Below are 23,104 nucleotides of genomic sequence, written 5' to 3' on the forward strand. Positions count from 1 at the left end.
CTCCTGACGAAACCTGTAGGTATTTTGATGTACCTAGGGGGTGATGCCACTTATCCGGGTAAATAAGTCCTTTTCCTGTGCAATGATCAGGTGGGTTTGGAGGCGCTGACAGATTCTTAAGCAGGACATATCCAGTTCCCAAGCGAGAGATAAAAATCCATATATGCCCGTTCATGAGAACGTTTTAATTGACACAAAGATATCCGCCAAACTTTTAAAGGAATCCGATACAAAGAAGGGATCCAAACCCACCTGATCATTGCACAGGAAAAGGACTTATTTACCCGGATAAGTGGCATCACCCCCTAGGTACATCAAAATACCTACAGGTTTCGTCAGGAGAAGGTTCCCGGACGGATGCTTTTTCCCGGGGGATGGCTACAAGACCAACGGGAGATTTTTAAATATATATCTAGAAGCCGGTGACCCCAAAGAGACGGCATTGTTCTGATGAAGGTGTTACGACATCAAGTAATAGAACACCGAAACGCGTCGACGCAATTGTTACCAAAATCCAAACAAGGCCAAGGGAGTAGCAGATACTCATGTATTTTTGATTTTGATACTGTCTACTATACCACCACTATCAAAGAAAGGGCCAGTGGATCTATATGAGTAGTGGCAGTAGAATCTTAAGGCCACAGTGTTAGGGGGTTTGTGAAAAGGATTTATTTGCTTATGTACTGTACTAGTGATGATTATTTTTCTTCTGTGTTGCATAATTTTATTGATTGTGATACTGTGTTTGTGTGTAATGAACTGTTATTAACTATTTGTTCAAATTTTATTGTACTTGTTCAAAGAATTTTCTTTGGATTTTTAATTGAACTTTTGAGTTTTTAATTTTATAAAAAATAAAGAGATTGTGAACGTTCACTTTTTAGTGTGGAACTCTTCATCTAATGCTCCCTTCCTTAAGAATTTTGCCCTTGATATAGCTGGAATGAATGGTCGTATGAGCAGTTAGAACCCGTATAGCAATACAACATGCAGCTGCTATAGTGCACACCCAGGGATTTCCCTTTGACTAAGTTGTCATTGTACCCTGTTCCCTGGTGACAGTGGGGTACTCTCTTTTGTATTTACCTTGCTTCCCTGCCCCCTGGCTGTGCTTGCTCCCCTGGCTGTGCTTGCTCCCCTGCCCCCCTGGCTGTGCTTGCTCCCCTGCCCCCTCACTGTGCTTGATCTCTGTGTGTGTATGTGGCTCTGGGTGTGTGGGGCTCTGTGTGTAGGGCTCTGTGTGTGTGTGTTGGGGTCTGTGTGTGTTTGGGGGGGCTCTGTGTGTTTGGCTCTGTGTGTGTGTGTGCGGCTCTCTGTGTTTGTGTGGCTCTGTGTGTGTGGGTGGCTTTGTGTGTGTGGGTGTAAATGCAATCGGTCATGCATTTGCGAGCGATTAAGCTATTGGCATTGTAAATGACAATGCCATTTATTTAACAATTAAGCTATTGGCAATGTAAATGACAATGCCATTTATTTATGATTTAAAAAAAAAAAGTCATGAGCAATGCCAATAGCTCTACCTTCAATATTGCCGAGACCATTGCATTGTAAATGCTTGTTATTCATGAGCATGGGATCGAAACGTCAACATTTCTAAATAGTGCCACAACTTTCCATTCTGTCTAACTATTGTGGTTTCTATTTTGGTTAAACTTGCTGTCACTTACCTCTGCTTGCAAGTTACCACAGCTCAAAGTCTTTGCCTGTATGTTATGTTTTATTGTTTGTATTGTTACCCCATTCCCCCACACTTTCCCATTTTGTACCAGGGTACAGGCTTGTGCCCCACTATTTTTTGTTGTTCAAAGCAGTTTTTGACCTCATTCTCTCTATTGTATGAATAAAACTCCATATCCGGCTGGACATTGGATGCATATAGTAACCCATTGTGGTCTATATTCTATTATTTTGTGTACCATTCCTATTTGCTATCTGAAATACGAATTGCAACCCGTGGTCCTCAGCCATAATTTTGGGTCCCCCTTGTTTGTTTAAAAATGGAGGTAAAGTGACGGCCTGGAGCCCAGTGAAGTCTTCCACTTGTTCTTCCCTCTCATACCGATGCGGGACTCATAGTATTGCGTGAATCCTCTAAAAGACACAGAGCTGCTCTTCTTCCTGTGCCAGCGGATGTGGTCCTTACTCTGTTGCCCCCCCCGTTGCAGCCTGACCTGGCTCCATGACTGGGCCTACAATTACAAAGTAAAGAGGAGCACTCAGATTTATCACAATCTTGTAAGGTAAGCAAAGGGTGCAAACTGCTAGACTATGTTGGCTACATAGTACAAAAACAGAAAATGAAAATGCAAGCAGAGCCTACATGCAGGATGCACTGTTCCTAGGAGAATAATTATTCTCACAAAGTAAACTGATTATAAGACTCTATTAAATCAAAAGTCTGTAAATTTGTATTGCCAACATTAATTTTATTTTACAAAGTAATTATTCGAGAACTATACTGAGTTCTTAAATCATCTTGTAAATCATACGCTAAAGACTTTTCATAAGTCTATGTAGTTCATAGCATCATAATCCAACAGCGAATAAATAGTCATTATACATTCCTGTGTATAATGACTATTTATTCGCTGTTGGATTATGATTTTGATATAGACATTTCTTTGTATTACATCTGTCCAGGTATTCGCCCCTGAAGAAGGGAACAGGGCTTCCCGAAATGCATCGGGCGACAGCAAGAGACCATACATAATGTTATTGTTCCAAATGGACAACCATGTAATATAGTGGCATATATGGACATATATATATTTGTATTTTCTTTCATGCTATGAACTACATAGACTTATGAAAAGTCTTTAGCGTATGATTTACAAGATGATTTAAGAACTCAGTATAGTTCTCGAATAATTACTTTGTAAAATAAAATTAATGTTGGCAATACAAATTTACAGACTTTTGATTTAATACAGTCTTATAATCAGTTTACTTTGTGAGAATAATTATTCTCCTAGGAACAGTGCATCCTGCATGTAGGCTCTGCTTGCATTTTCATTTTCCATGACTGGGCCTGCACCTGGGTATTTCACCAGCCTCGCGGCCTATGATTGAGGCTCACGGGCGATGAGTGTGTGGCCTGTGATATTGCAATCCACTGACTTGGACATTTATAATGCACCGCAGTGTCCTCCAGGCACCGCTCACAGGATTCTCCTCCTCCCCCCTAGTGGTGATTGATGTCTGCGGCTTGACGTGATTGCTGGACTCCTGCTACTGGTCCTTTGGAAGGCATTGGTTTGAGATTGGTCTTGTGCTGAACTGCAGTGCTCTACTCACCAGCTCTGGCCTCCTCCGCTTTCCAATACTGAAGGCGAGCCACTTGGGAGAAATGCTTGATTGAGACTGCTCCATACCAGGGCTCTCCTCATGATGGGTCGCCGGCACCTGTGGACTCCACGGGGACCAGTGGTTGACTGTGTCATTGTTGCAGGGTTTTCTTCCTGGGACCGCTCTCGGCCCTCATCCTGGCAGGGTGAGAGATCTGGGGTGACACAGAAACTGGACCTTACACAGAAGTCAACTCCTAGCCATTGCTGCCCTGTATCTGGAGCACGCAAAACTGTTTTTGTATTGTCTACCTAGAGCAACCATGTGGAGATACTGGGTCTTAACCTTGAGAGGTGGGTGTGACTCTGACGTTCTCCCACCTGATAGATTTATTGGTTGGGCTGGGCCCACTTCCCTCTCCTTGGGTCACTGCCTGATTCTGTGGCGGGTCGCACTACTTGGGCGTTCGCTGCCCCCCATGCTCCAGTGCCCTATTCGGAGGAAGAGATTCCCAGTAATTCTACAGAGTGCCCTATAGAGATGTACGGCCACTGATCAGCTCTTGCACTATCCCTTTCATGGGGCTGGATGCTTGTGCTGATGCGATCTCATGGCAAGTGGGCTGACTCCTCTCCATCGTGGGGCCTGGAGATACCGAGATCTCAAAGTAATGGGCAAGGATAAGCCCACCTGCTATGCTACATCGCAAACCCGCAAAGACCAATATACTACTGGACCCACCAGTGAGTGGCCAGGCCCTTCTGAAGGAGATAAATCTGTCTCTCTGTCCAATGAATTCAACGCTATGCTTCAAGCTAACCAGACATCACAGGCTGCAGTGCAGACAAAAATTGGGAGGCGAGGATGAATGCAACACTACTTTGTCAAGATCTACGGAATGCCACTGCACGTATTACAGAAGCTGAATCCTGGATCTCCACAGTTGAAGATGATGTATCCACTCTCAAAGTCCAAGTCTCTACTTTACTATGCGCATAATTGGCGTTGCTGATGGTACGAAAGGCATTGAACCACAACTGGTTGCGAGCGTTTTAGAGCACTGGATTAAATCCTGGATGCCCTCTGAACGTTTGTCCTCCTGGTTTACTGTAGAGAGCGCGCATCAAGCACTGACTCCCAAAACTTCGCCCGCAGCCTCCCTAAGACCGATAATCACTTTTATCCTTAATTACAGGTATAGGGATGCTATCCTTAGGGAGGCTCGGGTACATACAGAACTCCATTGTGGTGACACCAAGGTACTCCTTTTCCCTGACCACACCCACGAGGTGCAGCAGCGGTGCCACTTCTATACAGAGGTCTAGCAAAAGCTCAGGGCCATGGGGTTTCAGTATCGCTTGATGTTTACAGCTAGACTCCGCATCATTCATGCTAATAAATGACACTTTTTCTACAACCCATAGTCTTCTTGGAAATGGCTTTTACTCAGCGGCTCTACTACCTCTTCATCACACTGACTGGACTCTACTGACCATGAGCAACCGCAGCTGTTGCCCAAACCACAGAGGTGAGGCACACGCTCGCAGAGATGCAGTACCACCCAATCCAAGTCACCTTCACGACCCCCCCAGATGCGCTGCTATCACCATCTCTGCTTGCTTCAAATCCCACCTCTGAGGGGGAAGACAAGGGACCGGATCTAGAAAAACCTCCAGACACACCATCATTTACACTGGCTGCTCCCCATATGGACACTGATCTTTCCCACATCCCTACGATTTGACTGGAGTTGCGTCTCCAGCAGTTGCACGGTTTCTAATCCCATGAATTGTCTTGGAAAGCCAAACTCATAATTAGGCCCTTAGTCTATCCGTGAAAGTGATAGGATGCTGAGATGTGAGTAAATTACTGAAGGGTGTTCTCTAGATGTGCTCTTCACTCACCTGCCCAACTGTTTGTAAGTCTTTATTTCAGATGCTTCCAACAAACAGAAAGGCAACTAACACCTTATCCTTTATAAAGATGAGGTTCTTCCCTTTGATGCTTCTACAATGTTATGTATCTTGTTTTTGTTAGCAACTTTTTTTTTCCGGGTTGACATGCTTCTGGGGTAGAAGTGTCAGGCAGGGTGGGAGTTGGGGGGTGGGGATTTACTTACATGATGTTGATGTTTCAGTTCTTTAGTATGTATTGCATGAATGCTTACTTTTCGTTTTCCTTTTTAGGTTTTGACACACATCTCTGCAATAGTCACAACAGTGATTTTCCAGTCAAAATGTCTTGTGGTGCCTTATTGGCACATTTCCCACTCAGCTGCTAGGCCTTTAGCAGGCCACTTCTTTACAATGTCCACTGCGCGTGATCATGCCCATCCCCCATAGCGCTGACCTTCCGCCCTTGGAAGACCTTCTGTCTTGGAATGTTAATGGTCTCTCGGATTGCTTGAAATGCACCGCGGTTCTCAATTTTGCCCATCCCCATCTCCCTGGTCGATCGTAGCCCCTTCCTGACACGTAAGGGATATGATTGGGTCTTTCATGCTGTGCACACCCACACGTCTAGAAGAGTTGCTATTCTGCTGCGGCGTTCCTTCCCCTTTACTGTTTCCTATGAATCAAGCGACCCGTAGAGCCCATTTATTGCCCTAACAAGAACAATGGAGGGCCAGGTGATCACTTTAGAGAGCGTTTATGCACCTTCTACATTTCTCAACGTCTGTCTGCGGGACCTCTCCAAACTTCTTTTGAGCCTACCACAGGGTCTACAATAATAGGAGGCCAATGAAATACAGTGCCTGACCCAGAGCTCGACACAACTAGGTCTCCCACCAGCTCTAGACCAGCCTTAGCACGTCATCTCACAGACTGGATCGCCACTCCCGGCCTCTGCGAAGCCTGGAGGACATGGCAATCGAGATTTCAGCAATTTCCTCACACCTCAGCAGCCTATAACACTCACTCACCGATAGACTAATGGCCTAATTATCAGTTTGGTGGTTCCTGGGACCGCCAAACTCACAGTGGAGGTGTGGTGGCAGCCAGGGACCGCCGCATCAGTGGTCCAACCGACGTATTCTGACTACGGTGATCAAACTTCCAGAGAACTGCCACAACCGACAAGGATCCATGATCCCTGGTAGCGGCGCAGAGGTCTTGAGGGCGCAATATGCTTAGTGGTGTCGCTGCGGCTGCACTGCCAAGCATATCTAAAAGAAACAGTTAGTTGTAGATTTCTTAACTTAGAATTACCCCCAGGCGCCAGACTGGATCCGAAAGGTTTTTTGTCAGCAGTTCCCCTACACGTCGGAAGGTGGCGTCAGTTGACTCCTCATTTGTCGTTGACGTCACGTCACGGTAGCTACATTGACGCCACCCTCGCACGCTGACGTCAGTTCTTTCTTTTTCTGCGCCAGCCAGCGCAGATCCAGAGAGACGGGTACCCCCAGTCATTTTTTGACTAACTTTTTCTCAACTTTTGTTCACATAGGTTTTTTAGTCCATCGACTCCTGGTGCAGAGAGATGCCCGGCTTCAAGGCTCATGGATCCTGTAGCTGACTGATGTCGGTGACGGATCAACACTGAGTGTGCCTCTTCTGCTTGGAGTGTGACCATGACCCCAAGTCGTGCTCCGACTGCCGGACCATGAACCCGAAGCCCTTTGCAGGAGCAGTCCCAAAGGCTCCTCGAGGCCCGGCAGTTGGCTCTACGCCGCTCGAGGTCTTGGTCGCGTAGCCGTCGAGTGACCGGTCACGGAGCCACCATTATTCTTCCTCCAAGACTTCGCACTTGGGGTCAGGTGTGTCAAAGAACAAGAAGAAGTCGAAGCATCGTCGCTCATTGGTTTCGCCCTGTCCGTCGGCTGACACGACAAGGGATGCGGGTGGTACCCCTACCGCGGTCCCGCGTACGGAACCCGAAGGGTTGACTCCGGGTTTCCCTCCCTTTCCAAGACCTGGTTTGACCCCTGCCCTGCTTCGTCAGTTTTATGAAGTGATGCAGGTCATCTTTGGGCAGCCCGCCTCCGCTGGCATGCCTTCAGACCCCGCAGACTCGGCTGGGGACCCTGGGCCTTCGATGTTGGCAGCTCCAGCCTCGGCATCGAAGGTCCCCTTGGATACAGGCCTGGATCGAGATCAGCGCCGGTCGACCTTGTTACTCCTCCCCTGGCGCCGATTCCACCAGCACCACATCCACAGCCAGCGTCGGCTGTGTCCCCAGCTGATGTCAAACCCGACGTTCACCTCGAGTTAGACACGGAGCCGGACATGCGTCGATCGATGCCAGATCCGGTGTCGAAGGGTACTTTTGCGCCCCTGTTCCACCCTGGCTCTTTGAGTCTAGATTAGCAGCCAGAGGAGGACTGGGAGGGGTCTGGAGAGCCTTTAACTGACCAGTTAGGTTATGAACCGGACTGGAGAGAGGAACTGGGGGAAGACTGTGGTCTGGATACCTCACCCGACCTTGGCATGTTGTCTCCTCCTACTGTGGCTACTGGGGAGGGAGCATCGTACGCAGTAGTGCTGCGTATGGCGGACGAGGCTCTCAGCATCGAGCTATGTACCGTGGCAGTCAAGACTATCCTCCTGACAGAGGTGCTTCAACTGGCAGCGAGCTCTTTGGAGCCCCTGCTGCAGTTTAATGAAGCCCTAACGGAGATCCTTTTGTGCACCTGGTCCAGGCCCAACACAGGGTCTCCTATGGACAGGATGAATGCCCGACGCGACCACACGGGCAACCCCACTTTCCTTTCCCAACACCCAACCCCTGAGAGCTTGGTGGTCCAAGCCCCCTCCTCCAAGAGCGTATTCCCGACGGCTCCACCTGATAGAGAATCCAAAAAGCTGGACCATCTTGGGAAGAGGATGTTTCCTTCCTCCAGCTTGTGACTGTGGTCAGTAAACACTGCATGTGCCTTGGACCCACTCCGTGTGAGGGCATGGTTGCGCAAGTGCTGCCTCAGTGCCAGGAGGAGGCCCGGGACGTACTCTCTTGGGCAGTTGCCGAAGGGAGAGATGCAGCGAATTTTACCATCCACTGTGGGCTGGATACAGCTGACTCACTAGGCAGGATGATTTCCACGTCGGTAGCCCTTCGACGCCACACCTGGTTGAGGTTGCCTGATTTTTCAGGGGATGTCCAACCCACCCTTATGGGCATGCCTTTTGATGGCTGTCGCCTATTCTGTGACAAAGCAGACAACATGCGAGAGTACTTTAAGGATTCTCTGGCTATAGCCAGGTCCTTGGGCCTCTCCACCACCCGCCGTGCGCAGTCTGCTTTTCACCCCTTTCGTGGCTACATAAGGGGTGCATCGCCACGTCCCACCCAGAGCCCCAAGCCAGCTCAAGCTGTTCAGCAACTGCACGACCGGGGATGTGGGATCCACCGTGGTGGTACTGGGGGCCAGTCCACCACAGCCCCCTCTGCAGCAGCCTCCAAACCCTCCTAGTCGGTCCTTCCAGGGCCACCAACCGCCAGAGGGCGGAAGGATTCGCCATCACCTCCCTCACTGATGCACCATCTCGTCGGACAGGTGGGTTTAGCAAATAGTCCGAAGAATTAACTCCCTCCTCTTCTAGACTACCCCTCCAGCCCTACCCCCACAGTACCATCGCATGTTAGAGGATCATCTGGCCCTTCTCCAACAGGAAGTTTCGGTACTCTTGGCCAAGGGGGAAACCGAGCAAGTTCCTGTCCCAGAAGTAGGTAGTGGTTGTATTCCCACTACTTTCTGGTGCCTAAGAAGGACAAAGGCCTTCGTCCTATCTTGGATCACAGGAAAGTCAACCGCTTCCTCCGGAAGGAAAAGTTCAAAATGTTGACTCTAGCTCAGGTCCTGTCTGCCCTTGACCCTGGATGGTAGCGTTGGACTTGAAGGACTCTTATTTTCACATTCAGGTCCTGCCAGCCCACTGGCGTTACCTGCATTTCATGGTAGACCACAAGCACTTTCAGTTTACTGTGCTCCCCTTTGGCCTTACCAGTGCCCCTCGGATGTTCACAAAAGTGATGGCGGTGGTCGCAGCTCTGCGCAGATCAGGGGTTCCTGTCTTCCCCTAACTTCGCCTAGCTGTTGAAGGCAGGCTCGCCCCAGGCTGTCGTCTCCCAAATCCAGACTACGGCCGACCTCCTGCATTCTCTGGGGTTTTCTGTCAACATGCTGAAGTCACACCTGACTCCCTCTCAGAAGCTCCTTTTCATCGGAGCGGTAAGGACACGACGCAGTTTCGTGTCGATCCTCTCGAACAGCGAGTCCGGGATATTAAGGTATGACTTTGATCTTTCAGCCTCTATCTCGGGTTTGGGTCAGGATGACCCTCAGGCTGCTGGGCTTGATGGACTCCTGCATTCTGCTGGTGGACAATGTCAGATGGCATATGCGGGATCCGCAGAGGGACCTGAAGTTCCAGTGGGCACAACATCAGGGGAACCTGTCCGATTGCGTCCAGATCTCGGAGGGCACAGCACATCAATTGCAGTGGTGGCTAACGAACCAGGACTGGGTCAATGACAGATTCCTCTCCCTTCCCCAACCAGAGTTCAAGGTGGTGACCGATGTATCACTTCTGGGATGGGGCAGCCACATGGGGGAGGTGGAGATCAGAGGCCTCTAGTTTCCGGCAGAGTCCGAGCTCCACATCAACCTTCTTGAGCTTTGGGCAATTCATCTTGCACTCAAAGCATTCCTTCCCTCTGTCCGGGGAAGAGTAATGAAGGTGTTCACAGACCATACCACTGCCATGTGGTACTGCAACATAAAAGGCGGGGTGGGGTCGTGAACCCTAAGTCAAGATGCCCTCCGACTCTGGACATGGCTGGAACATCAGGGCATATTCCTGGTGGCTCAACACCTGGCAGGCTCAGCCGCAGGTGCATGATGGATCACAAATAGCGACTTCACCCGGAGGTGGTGCAAGGTCTATGTCACAAGCGGGGAGAGCCTTGGTAAGATCTATTCGCCACCCAAGAGAACAAGCAGTGTCAGCATTTCTCACGTTGGACTTTCCAAGACGGCACTCGCTAGGTGACGCTTTTCGTTGCGAATGGAGTTACGGTCTTCTATACGCCTTTCCGTCTTTACCACTTCTGCCCAGAGTGTTGAAGAAGATCAAGCACGACTGGGCCAAAGTTATTCTTGTGGCTCCGGATTGGGCACGAAGAGTCTGGTATCCCAATCTGCTCAACATGGCCATCGATCCTCCGATCAGACTGCCTCTTCGGGAGGATCTTCTGTCGCAGCAGCAGGGCACAGTCCTCCAACAAACCTGTCCAGCCTCCACCTCCTTGCGTGGAGATTGAGCGGCGGCAGTTGAGGTCATTTTACCTGCCTCTCGAACTTTGTGATGTTATCTTGGCAGCCAGGTGTCCCTCCACTAAGATGGTATAAGCCTGCAGATGGAACAAATTTGTGGCTTGGTGCACAGCAAAGGCTGTGGATCCCCTTTCTGCTCCTCTTTCTGAGGTTCTCTTGTTCCTCCTTCCTTTGGCCCAGCAAAATTCTGCTCTGGGCACTCTCAAGGGCTATCTCTCAGCCATTTCAGCCTTTCTTAGGCTTCCTGATCAGCCTTCTCTTTTCAAGTCCCCTGTTGCAAATCGCTTCCTTAAGGGCATTTCCTCCTGTTCCCTTTGTAATGCCTAAGTGAGACTTGAACTTGGTTCTTACCTACCTTATGTGCGCTCCCTTTGAACCACTACATAACTGTTCTCTCAGGTGTCTAACTTTAAAAACTGTCTTTCTGGTGGCCTTCACCTCTGCACTCAGGGTGAGTGAGCTACAAGCTCTTTCTTCCAAGCCTCCCTTTCTAGCTGTTCATTCGGACAAGGGCGTCCTCAGAATTAGACCTTCATTTCTTCCCAAGGTGGTTACTTCTTTCCACATTGGCCAATCCATCACTTTGCCCACCTTCTTTCCACCTCCGCATCCTTCAAAAGAGGAAGAGAGGCTCCACTGTCTGGATCCAAAACATGCGCTTTCCTTCTATTTGGGGATTGCACCAAAGAATTCCAGGTGGACGGCCAGCTCTTTGTTGGTTACGTGGGGACTTAGAAGGGCCGGGCCGTGCACCAAAAACTATCTGCAGGTGGGTCGTTCTGTGCATCAAAGCTTGCTATTCATTGGCAAAGAAGAAGCGTTCATTCGGACTGCGTGTCTATTCCACCAGGGCAATGGCAGCTACCACTGCTTTGGGGCCGGGTGTCCCCCTTCATAACATCTGTCAGGCAGCAATGTGGGCATCTCTGCACACGTTCACCAAACACTACTGCCTGGACTGCCAAGTCTGGAGAGACGGCTTCTTTGGCTGTTCTGTTCTCCAGGACTTTCTGGTGTGAAAATAGTTTGCAGACCCACCTCTGGGGTTGGTATTGCTGGGGTATCTATTCAAAGGTAAGGAATCTATAACTGTTTCTTTTAGATGAACAAGTTACTGTAAGAAACATAGGTTAGTTATAGATTCCTTACTGCCCCACCCATCCAACCCGTTCTGTGAACTGGCTTCTAGGGACTTCCTTTCAGGGCCCTAGTTTTATGCACTAGTAGCCAGTGTCTTGCATGGCTCTGCGCTTCTGGTATGAAAAGTCGTGTACAGAACTGAAGCAAGCGAGCAAGAGCGGCGTCTATTTAGATACCGCGAAGTCATCTCGGCAACAACGATTGTCGACCGATGCCACTTTCCGACGCGCAGGGGTGCTGCTGATGAAAAACCTCCCTGATCCAGTCTGACGCCTGGGGTAATTCTATGGTAAGGAATCTATAACTAACTTATGTTTCTTACAGATATATAGTTACCGAAGGTAAATACCTTGTTGATTACAAGTTTCTTCTCCGCCAGGTCTCATGGTGGTTCTCATGCTATGAAACTGCTGGCAGTGAGAAAACGAGCCTTTGTACTGCACAGTCCGGGACCGCCATGCCGCTCGCCCACCAGATCATGAAATTACTCATAATCTGCCAGGCAGCGGTCCTGTTTGGCGGTGTGGAAGCGGGCCTGTGGTGTGGCGGGCCGCTCCCACACCACCAAATTAGTAATTGGGCCCTTAGTCTTTTTACCTGTCTCCGACTCTCAGGAGCTTTCACAAATCCAAATACTACCGCGTGGGATCTCAGACCATTTCCCTCTACTCCTTCATCTTGGCCCCCCCCCCAAATCTGGTCAATGCACTATGTGGCGTCTTAATGCCTGGTATCTTAAGGGTAAGGCCTTTGTTCAAACACTTTCCGCTGAAATCCAAGCTTACTTCTGCATTAATGAAGGGTCGGTCGCGAAGGTTGGCACCCTGTGGGCTGATAGCAAGGCGACTATGAGGGACTTTGCTAGGGGGCATATTAGGGCTCAGGAGCGGGTTTACTCCTTTTGTGTTACCCAATTAGAAACATGCGCCTTCCACTCGGAAAGTCTGATCCCCAGGAGAACTTTTAGTTACTTCCTTGATGCAGTCCCTTTCCTCTTGTTTGTTTCCTGCTAAAACTTGCATGTTTAACGAACGCTTTACAGCTGAGAAATCTGGAGAAGCGTTGTCTGGTTTGACGCCAGGGGAAACTCCCAGACCAGCTGGCTTCCCAACTGAATATTTTACTACATTCTGTGAGACACTAACTTCCCTTTACAGAGAAGTGTGTCACACTGGCGCCTTTCCTCCAGAACTGGGCTCAGCCACTATAGTAGTGATCCTAAGTCACAACCTTCCTCCACATCATGTACGGACAACCGTCCGATATTACTCCTCAAAGGAGAGGTTAAAATCTTCAACACTTTTCTGGCTACCGAGCTCGTGCACGCCCTCGCTATGTTGGTAGCTCTATACAAAATGATGATTCTCCCACGGTTCCTGTATATTTTTCAGAATTTGCCGCTCCACCAGCTGCGGACGTGGTCTTGAGCCCTGGATGGGATGCCCACAACGCTTCTGTGGCATGGGTCTCAACCCCGTCTTGCCTCTATGCATTTTCAATGAGGTCCCTATGATGGTGGCCTGGGAATGATCAATCTTTATCTTTAGTACTTGTCTTCTCACCTTCTTGTTATTCACAACTGATTTAATGGGAAATGGTCCGACCCTGCATACTGGCTAGAATTGTCCCTGTTAGGTTTTCCTCACCTCCGGGCCCTGGTCTATAGCTCTTCAATCCCTACCTCCATGCCTCAAGTAACTAGAATAGTGTTCCCATCCTGGAGGGCTGTGCTTAGTCATGTGCAGTGGTCACACAGCAGACTCCTCTCAGGCATGGCCCCTGGTTGAAGGAGGTGTCAACGCATCAAGGTTTTAAGACCTGGGATCTTATTGGCATCACTTGACTGAAGGAGATGAAGGTAATTGTTCGACAACAAGCCCACTAGGTAGCATAAGTATAGCGGTCGCAGCGCACAACACGGGCCAGTAACAATATAATCTATCTATGTTACAGAATCATCTTAAATACATGGAGGCCATTTAATTTAAACCAAGAGGACCCGAATAAATGTAAAGAAATAATATGCAATAAGGTAAATTAACCAATCACCAAAATATGCCATGCAGAGGGTTTTATGGCATACAAGGTGGGTTTCCAAATGTGGGACTCCGAAAGGGGAATTGTAATAAGGCTGGCACATATACACATGTCCATCCCCCTAGAGGAATATGCTGGGTTGACACAGTATGGCTCCACAAGCCCATATAATAGGATTGGATAAGTATGACTGCAATCTGATGTCAACTATTACATAATCAAGGTATCTCATAGAAATGAGGATGCATTGTGTACAAGAAATTAGTATAACGTATGACAAAGGTGGGATAAGGATCAAATCATTATGCCCCAAAGTGCATAAGAAATAAATATAATCCTTTAAGATTTCATGTGCATATATTTAGAGAGTATTGAAGCACCTAGAGAAATAACTGCTGTGAAACAGTTAACATGAATGTAACTTATATGCACAATACTCATGGAAATATGTTTATCTACAGGAAACTGTTCAAAGTGGCAACCAACCAGTGCCCTTATTAGGAGAGACTATGTTATCTGTCTTGAAAAAGATGGTCTGTTATTGCTAAAAACCATCGAAACCCGTTGACACCTACATCTGCACAATCGAGGGACCAAGTCTATCCTGCAGACAAAATCTAGCGTGTCCAGGATTAGCTTTTGTACTATTGGGTTTCCTGATGTGCACTTCAAAGACAAATAGTTTCTCTCCCCTTTTTGTATAACTCAACGTCAAAGTAATTTGTTGTCTGTATATTCTGCTTGTAATGGATTTAAGAAATTTAGACAAATATTATGGTGATGACAGATATATGTTTTTAATGCAATTATAAAAGGTTGATTTTATAAATGTGTAATACCTAGGATGTGTTTTTAACCAAAAATAAAAAAGAGTAATCTACTGTAAATCTTTTTGTTTGTGCATTATATAGTGCTAGAGGCCATTTCTATTATATGGGCGTGTTTTTGTGTAATAATACACTATTTGGATTGGGTTTAAGTGTTGTCCACCAAGGGATTTCCCCTTCTTTTTCACTGTTTGCAAGTGCCCTAATCCCCTGGTGTGCTAAGGGGTCTCTCTCAACCATTTATACATCACTCAATTGGGGACATCTGGTCCGGGACACACATCCATTCCTTCCGAAACCTTCAAGCCATCTACTCCCTTGCAAATACCCAATTCTATAAATATCTTCCACTCTGACATGTGCTCCATACTCATGTTCTGGTACCTGAAACCTTGCCAGAGTTGAGTCCCCTTGAAGCCAAACTCGTTATGGAAAGACTTGGTCGCGACGGAATCTCCCAGATGTATGGTACCTTGATAATCAATTTACCCAGTACGGTAAATCATCTCCGAGCCTGGCGGAAGGGTTGACTGGGTCCCATTGAAGACGAAGATTGGCGAGTTGTTCAGATAGCTCGTCGAGAGCTTACTATTTCCAGTTGATTATGGCTGGTTCAAACATAATATGTTTATTATGCCTATCTCTCCCCGACCCGAATTCACAAGGTGGGCCTCCGCCCTTTCCTCCGTTGTGGGATGAATCCAGCTGATTTCTAATACATGGTATGGTCCTGTTCTGTGATTATGAACTATTGGACCATGGTGATCCGTGACCTATCAGATTTTCTATGATGGGAAGTTCCTCTCTCCCCCTTGTTGAAATTGTTTGAGGTGTTTGAGGGCTCTGGAGCACGAGAGCTGAGTGGTCATTCCTGGGCGTTTGGTTGCCAAACGTGATATTGCTGCTTGATGGATGTCCCCTACTCCTGCACCATGTCGGGATGGTGGCAAGAAGTAGACTGGTGCATGAAACATGAAAGTGTGGTCTATGAGGCCAGAGGCTGCCCTTACAAATATAGGCAGATTTGGGGGAAGTGTTTAGGTCAATTTGTCTAAAATTGTTACTGGTAAAGAATTTTGGATGGTGCTTTTTATAATTATGATGTAATACTTTAGAGTCGCTGATTTGTGCAATCGCTGCCTATTCTTCTGTATTGTGATGCATGAGTGTCAATTGTTCAATTTTTCGACTTTCTGTGATTTAAGACTAATAAAATGTGTTTATAAAAAAAAACAAAGTCTTTGCTATATCATTAGTATTTTAATAGGGGGGGTTCATTTTAAGAGTAGACGTACTTGGGTAGATAGATGGCAGTATTTGAAAATAGATGTCCTGTACTCTCCTGCTGCCAGTGGTCACGTCAGAAATCAATGTACCACTGAAGACAAAATGGTGAACTGCTGCTTTTATGTGTTTTGTAAGGAGTATTTGGTAATTCACAATAAAGAAAGCGTTTAAAAGTATTTTGTTTCGCAATTTTAATCCTGACTACACGTATAATTATTTTGTGTGTAAAAAAAATGCGTTTTTGACCTTCACAGTATATGACAGCCATTTTGGTTGGGGACAAGGGTCATTGATTATTTTGAAATGAAAGAAAGACAAATAGATACATGTTAAAACTGTTAAACTGTTCCATAGATATGTTTTTTAATTTGTAAGTGTTTTAATTTGTATTTATGTTTGGAAAACGTGAAAAAAAATTCTAAAGGGTTGTCCTATTTAGCGTTGTGTTGCGTCAATTTACAATTATGTTTTAGAAACTTTCGTAGTGTGGCATTGTTCTGGCATGGATTGTGTGGCAGTATTCTGTTGGAAATATTTGTGTAGGGCTGCAGGGCATTGCGGGGTTTTGCGGTGTATTTCGTTGTTTTATTTTGTGTGGAGATGCTCCATGCAAAATCGTTTTATTTACAGAAATGTTTTGATAATGTAATAGGTTACATCAAAATTGTACTGTTTGATATACTTTTTTTGTATTTTATTATGTATATTTATATTTAATACATTTATTATCATTTTCCTATAGCACGAGATTGGGAGGGGTCGGGAATCCTCTACCTCCCCAGGTTTCGGTTAATATCTCTAAAATAGCTATTGAGATAGAGTCCTAAGATGGCTGCCATCACTTCTTGGTGGTTCAAAGTGTGGCAACTAATCAAATTTCAGTTTGAGATCTGCCAGGATCCGTGAAGCATCTGCCATAGATGTACAAAGTTTTTGAGCATTAATTGCTCAAAATCTACTGAACAGAGTTACACCAAAACAGCACAAGCATTTGCAATGCAATAGGTCTCGCATTAGGAAAGTTTGAGCTATTGGTATTGTAAATGACACATTTTTTATTTATGTGTTGGTTTTGAAAATAGCGAAATTAATAGCTTTGTCATGTACAATGCCAATAGTTATAACTTTTGCAACTGTGACCCCCATAGCATTTGTAATGCAATATGTGTTGTATTTACGTGACTTAGATGTATTGATATTACAAATAACAATGGCTTTTCATTTTTGTTTAATAATTAATACTTTAATAAAAGTTATTGTAATTTATAATGGCAATAGCTTAAACTTTTGTAAATAACTTTTGTGAAGATTATGATCAGTGTATTTTTTTGTGACGAAAATCCAACAGAAGTGAAATATTAACATCTTTTTGTGACATTTGTAATAAAGCTTGAAACATTGAGAGAACATATTTGAACCAGTTGTTGTTGAATGGTTGCACAGATTAATGCTGTGGTGGCGCTGAGTGATGTGGTGGCGACGCATGATGCTGTGGTGTTCAGTGATGCTGTGGTAGCGCATAGTGATGTTGTGGTGCCCCTGAATGATGCTGTGGTGGTGCCGAGTGATGATGTGGTGATGTGATAGATAGATAGAGTGAGTGCAATAGATGGATAGAGTGAGTGCAATAGATAGAGTGAGGGGGATAGATAGAGGGAGGGTGATAGATAGAGTGAGGGCGATAGACAGATAGAGTGAGGGCGATCAATAGATAGAGTGATGGCGATAGAGTGAGTGCGATAGATAGACAGATAGAGTGAGGGCGAAAGATAGAGTGAGGGGGATAGATAGAGTTAGGGCAATAGATAGATAGAGGGCGATACATAGATAGAGTGAGGGTGATAGATAGATAGATAGATAGAGTGAGGGCGATAGATAGAGTGAGGGTGATAGATAGAGTGAGGGCGATAGATAGATAGAGGACGATAGATAGAGTGAGGGCGATAGATAAATAGATGGATAGTGAGGGCGATAGATAGAGTGAGGGCGATAGATAGATAGATAGAGTGAGGGGCGATAGAGTAAGGGTGATAGAGTGAGGGCGATAGAGAGAGCGGCGATAGATAGAGTGAGGGCGATAGATAGATAGAGTGAGGGCGATAGATAGATAGAGTGAGGGGCGATAGAGTAAGGGTGATAGAGTGAGGGCGATAGAGAGAGCGGCGATAGATAGAGTGAGGGCGATAGATAGATAGAGTGAGGGCGATAGATAGATAGAGTGAGGGCGATAGAGTGAGGGAGATATGTAGTGTAATTATGTGACGTGTAATTATGTGGCACTGAGTGGTATTTGGAATGTATGTTGCATTGAGTGCAGTGTAATTATGTGGCGTGTAACTGTGTGGTAATGAGTGGTCTTTGGAGTGTAGGTTGCATGGAGTGCATTTTAATTATGTGGCCCTGTGTGGTATTTGGAGTGTATGTTGCATTGAGTGCAGTGTAATTATGTGGCACTGAGTGGTATTTGGAGTGTATGGTGCATTGCGTGCAGTGTAATTATGTGGCGTGTAATTATGTGGCACTGAGTGGTATTTGGAGTGTATGTTGCATTGAGTGCAATGTAATTATGTGGCATGTAGTTATGTGGCACTGAGTAGTATTTGGAGTGTACGTTGCGTTGTGCGCAGTGTAATTTTGTAGCATATAAGTATGTGGCACTGAGTGGTGTTATGAGGAGTGTATGTTGTATTCAGTAGAGTTTACTTGTGTGGCGAGTAATTATGTGGCACTGAGTGGTATTGTTTGAAGTGTATGTTGCATTGTAATTATGTAGCATATAATTATGTGGCACTGAGTGGTATTGTGTGCTGCATTCAGTAGAGTGTAATTATGTGGTGTGTAATTATGTGGCACTGAGTGGTATTTCGAGTGTATGTTGCATTGAGTGCAGTGTAATTATGTAGCGTGTAATTATGTGGTACTGAGTGGTATTTGGAGTGTATGTTGCATTAAGCACAGTGTAATTATGTGGCACTGAGTGGTATTTAGAGTGTGTTGCATTGAGTGCAGTGTAAGTATGTGGCACTGAGTGGCATTTGGAGTGTATTTTGCATTGAGTGCAGTGTAATTATTTGGCGTGTAATTATGTAGCACTGAGTGGTATTTTGAGTGTAAGTTGCATTGAGTGCAGTGTAAATATGTGTCCGGTAATTATGTGGCACTGAGTGGTATTTGGGGTGTATGTTGCGTTGAGCGCAGTGTAATTATGTAGCATATAATTATGTGGCACTGAGTGGTATTATGAGGAGTGTATGTTGTATTCAGTACAGTGTAATTGTGTGGCGTGTAATTATGTGGCACTGAGTGGTATTGTTTGGAGTGTATGTTGCATTGTAATTATGTAGCATATAATTATGTGGTACTGAGTGGTATTGTGTGGAGTGTGTGTTGCATTCAGTATAGTGTAATATGTGGTGTGTAATTATGTGGCACTGAGTGGTATTTGGAGTGCATGTTGCATTGAGCAGTGTAATTATGTAGCATATAATTATGTGGCACTGAGTGGTATTGTGTGGAGTGTATGTTGTATTCAGTAGAGTGTAATTGTGTGTGAGGGTGCAGAGTGTGTGAGGGTGCAGTGCGGCATTAAAAAGTATACTGCTTCTGTGTTTGCGCTCAGACACACTGCATGTCATAATAGATGTGGTTTTTATTATCAGTGTTCTATCAATAAATGCACATCACTTGCGGTATACTTGCAAGGGATGTGCATTTGTGGCATACTCTATGCTGCAACAGGACTGTTTTTGAATAAAGTGTCCTTGAAGCGCTGATGAAGGATGTACAAAGAGCGTATATTAATAAATTTGTTACCACAAAGTAACAATAAGGAGCCAATTAGAAAAAAGGGTAAAATACCGGCAACTAGCAAACACAAGTAAAGGCTTCATAAATTAGGGCCTTATGCATGAACACATTTCCCCATAGACACAGATTGGGCAAAACCCTTTGATGCATCTGGCCCTTAATGAAGCGCAATAAATAAAAGTGTCTGTAACCGAAAAAAAGTACAGGCTCCATTGATTAATACAGAGCAGTCAAGTGATGTCCTCGCCCAAAACACATAAAAACATGCGCTTCATGAGGTAACAGACTCGCCAATAGGAACAAACGGTCTGGCCTAGGTAAGGTGGTGTTGACGGGAAACAAGGACTGGGCGAGAAGGGAGGGGGGAATGCCAGCAGGAAGGGAAGGGGTGGCAAAGCAGCTGGGGTTTTGCTTGTAAACAACAAGCTCTGGCATTGCGCACAGGAGGGCGGGGGAGCGGATTCCTTTGAAGTCTGGTGCCGAGGCTCACAGGCTGACAAATGGTGTGCGATGTGCACGCGCCCACACACACATGCACTGTAGGCAATCCGCCTAGAAAAGCCTTTGGGTGCATTTTGTAAAGCCCCTACATAATATCTCGCCAACGAGCATTGCTAAAGCAATGCCTTAAGCGAGACCTAAAAAGCACTCATTCTGAACCCAGTTCTAGCTTTCTGCCGAATTTGGTGCAAATTTTGATTTAGGAAGTAGCTGTGTCTAGAATTCCTATGGGAAAAAGCGTTTTGGGACCCTGTAATGGCCGGATTTTCCGCTTAGATGGGATCAGCCCCCAGGGGCCCCTATGACCCAGCCAAAACGTACTCACCTCCCTCCTTAGAACGTATTCACAATGGATATGGATAGATATACAGGTATATACAAGTCGCACCTAAGGATGGGGAATAGCAATACACATGCATAGATTTTCTACAATATCACATCAGTTGGTCTCGCGGCCACCCCGACCCAGACCGGTCTACCCTAGGGCAGATATGACACACAATCCGGTGCGTCTACACATGGGCCTGCAGAACCCAATGCTCCCTTTTCCAAACGATCCACAATCCGGTAGATCTACACGCCAGTATCCTCCCTGACGCTCTCACTTATGCAAGCCGCAATCCTGTGGGTATACACGTTGGTAATCCCCCCCAACGTTCTCACTAACGCCGCATATCAACGACGACCACATTCCTATGAACAATTATCGGGACAATGTCTCAGTTATCTACTTGGGATAAAACTATAATAATGACTTTTAATACGGTTCCCAAATTATATAATGTACCTCCTATTCTTGGCATCAAAGGTCCACTCACTCCCTCTTTGTTCGATCACTATTTACCTGATCGGGATTTCACATCCGTTCATATAAACAACATTCGACTAGGAGATCCATTTACCAAGATTGAACAGGAACACAAGGCACACGTTTGTTCTATAAGAACTAGGGTATTTATTAACAATACACACATATCACATTACTATGCAATATAATTTCTGTAAAGAAAAGGTAAAGATTAGAATGCGCGCTAATTGGGAAAAGGGCGGAGATCACCTTGTTAATATGAAGTCTGGGCTCGGCAGTCATCTAGGTTCCCTTCTCGTCTCTGTGTCCTGGCTTGCCTTGCAGTCACACCCCAGCCGTCACAAGTACACGTCTGCACCGCTAGGCTCAACCTCGTCTGCTTCCCTCCAGGCCACCGGAACCTTGCTGGTTATTAGCTACCGTCTCTCTCTCTCTCTGTGCCAGTGCGCTCCGCGCTAATTCTCCTTCAGTCTTTCTCAGAGAGTTTCGGTCTTAAATCTTTCTCGGACTTCAAAGATGGCGACTGTCCGCCATGAAATAATTAATGGCAGAGATGCTAACGGCTAGATGCCGCCTACGGACTAACTGACAACTGACTAACACCTTCGCTAATATCAAAGCCCGTTCCTTCATGGAAAGCTACGGCCAGCAACCTGCCGCCCACCAAATTCTTGTACCTCCCCGTACCAAGGACACGTTCCCAGCCGGCCGGCCTGAAGTTGTGTCTTCGGAGTGGAGAAAAATACATTCCTTCGATAAGGGCCAGCCTGAGCCGGTTCTCTCCAAGCGAACAACAGCTTGAAACTAAAACACTACACTTGACCTAGAAGGCCTTCTCGAGCTACCAGGCAGAAAGCAAAATGGAGTCTGTCTCGTTTAAGGCCTACAGGGCCCGCAATATGCGTAACTCCATGGAAAATATCCTAACACATTAGCAAATGGGCAAATCATGATTAGTACTTATGTATCTATCCCCTAACTTAAATTCATAAGCCCTACATTAAGGAAAGTGACACGAAAATGCTCTAATATATGGAAGGCAGGGGTCCTGTCTATGGTCCTAATCCCTATGCTATGGGGGTGATAGGCTGGAGTCATTCTCCATCATTCTCCCTCTTAAAGGAGCCAGAAAAGGGCAGCCATTACATTACACCCCTTGACTCCAGTCTATTAACCACAAACTAAATAGAACTCACATCAGTAGAAGAATAATAGGAAACAAAATTAACTGACCTATGTCTCTTGCTAAGTCTACAAAATTGAAGCAGGGAAGGAATGCACTGAATAAAGCAACAAATAGCTATTAAAACACAAATGGCGACGATAACTCCCCCTAAAATCTGTCGTAAAAAATGTAGGTCAGGTAACCAATTAAAGAGCCAGTCAAAGAAACCCTGATCTATATGTTGTCTAATTTCTGCAGTCAAGTCATGAAGTTTGTCAATATGGGCTTGGATTGATTTGGAATGATCGGACAAATTAAAACAGCATAGGCCCTCAAAATCAGAACAGTCATGGCCATGTTTTAACAAAAGGTAATCAATTGCTGCGCGATTCTGTAAAATCGCTCTACGTTCACCCTGGGCATCCAATAACAGGTCAGATAAAACAGTAGACGTTTGATTGATGGATTTAACCATCCAACAGGCCATCTTGCCAATGGTTTTTGCATTATAAACGGCCAACGCAGGGACTCCAATAATAGAAAAAGCTAAACCAAGATATTCCGACTTGGAGAAAAGGTGAACAGAAGAGTCACAATCCTCATGTAGTGACATTGAATCTCGTATTATACGGGAATGTGAACTAGGATGCGAAGAAAACATTAATAAACTCAATCTAGTGATGGCACATGGGCCACCAGAAATATTTGCAGGAATATAAGGCCAGGATGAATTCCCGCAAGAAAAGAGCCACCCAGATGGCAATAACATGGAACGATAATAACTAGGGGCAACTAACAGACGTTGACATGTCATATTATTCTTCACAGAAAGACACGAATTCGGAAGTCTCTTTAAACAAAGCAATCGTTGATGAGCCGAAAAAGAAGTTGCAGCCTGTATTTTTAGCTTAATACATTCGGTGATAGCTTTAGGATCACATGTCATTATAAAACACAGGTCTCCAGGGGTAATA

This window comes from Lissotriton vulgaris, chromosome 3_1 (assembly GCF_964263255.1).
Source record: "Lissotriton vulgaris chromosome 3_1, aLisVul1.2, whole genome shotgun sequence".
Lineage (NCBI taxonomy): Eukaryota > Metazoa > Chordata > Amphibia > Caudata > Salamandridae > Lissotriton > Lissotriton vulgaris.